This window comes from Lemur catta, chromosome 26, assembly GCF_020740605.2.
Source record: "Lemur catta isolate mLemCat1 chromosome 26, mLemCat1.pri, whole genome shotgun sequence".
In the NCBI taxonomy this organism is placed as follows: domain Eukaryota; kingdom Metazoa; phylum Chordata; class Mammalia; order Primates; family Lemuridae; genus Lemur; species Lemur catta.
In genome coordinates this window covers 8,039,235-8,040,398 of record NC_059153.1, presented here as the reverse complement: position 1 = coordinate 8,040,398, position 1,164 = coordinate 8,039,235, and the positions used below count along the sequence as shown (strand labels likewise).

At 42.8% G+C, this 1,164-nt stretch overlaps 1 non-coding gene across 1 annotated transcript; it reads right to left on the bottom strand.

Moving 5' to 3' along the window:
• Positions 1-261: 261 nt before the first annotated feature.
• Positions 262-368, bottom strand: LOC123627792. The gene has a single exon (XR_006731501.1). It is a non-coding gene; the product is annotated as a U6 spliceosomal RNA (small nuclear RNA).
• Between the last annotated feature and the right edge of the window lie 796 nt (positions 369-1,164).

The following is a 1,164-nucleotide window of genomic DNA, read 5'->3' as shown; positions in this document are numbered from 1 at the left end:
GCAAAACCCTATTTTTATTTAAGTTGAACAAAGGCGATGCAAGTTGACATTTTCTCATTTCTGACTACTAACAACATATTTGCACACAACATTCCACACTACTGAGCTCCATTGACATTTCATAGATCATATTATGGGCCTATCTCTGTACTGAAAGTCCCAACACAATTTTAATATTGGGTGTCACCTGTTTTTGCCTTGACACACACTGTTACCTTGGAGCTAGTCAGCAAATGGGCCAATGATGTTTCAGGGACTGGATAAAACACGGAATGCTTCACCGATGTTCATGTCTACCTTGGGCAGGGACCATGCTAATCGTCTCTGCAGGGTTCCAATTTTAGTGTATATGCTGCCGGAGCAAACACAAAGCCCTACTTTTCTTTGTGGATACTGATGACTCATGGATGAAGCTTGGCTCTGTTAAATTCAACTATTCTACTTTAGATTCAGAGAATTCTGTTGAATGGCTTTCTTGCTAGGAAGAATCTGAAAATAATTTTAGAACAGGACACACACACGCAAGTGGCTTGGGAGGTTTTCATTGCTAACAGTAAACAGGTCACTTGCCAGGCCAACTGTGAGTTGGTGACCACTACTCTGGGGAAGGACAATATGGGAACTTCTACTACCTAAGAAAAGGTGCTACACGGGATAGAAAGGGCCCTCAGGATACAGATGTGGTAGCAAAGAAGTAGGGAAATTCTCATCTCTTCCTGTAACATTATTTGAACCTCTCTGAACTTTAGAACAATCCCAACTACTACTTGCTGTAGAAAAGACAGACAAAGGCCTCAAAGAGTAACTGACCATTACCTTTGAGACCTTGCTCAAAGGTCTAGGCTAAGTCTAGGCTAACATGAGTACTCCACAGACAGTTCTGAGTGTGAAGGAAAGGTCAACTTGCTCTCTATGTGTGTGGCTAAAGCTATGAGGCCCGACTGCCAGAGCAGAGTACTGGTGTTTTGGGAATGATGGCTGAGCAATTAAGCATTTGAATGTGATCTAAAAAAAATAACTTTGAAATCTAAGTACGTATCACCATGAAGACTGCGGGATCTGGGTCAGTGAGGGCACCCTGGTAGCAAAGGTCAATCCTTCCCAGACTGCAGGACCAGTCTCAATAGCAACAAGGCAGCACCAGAACCGACAGAATGATTGAAA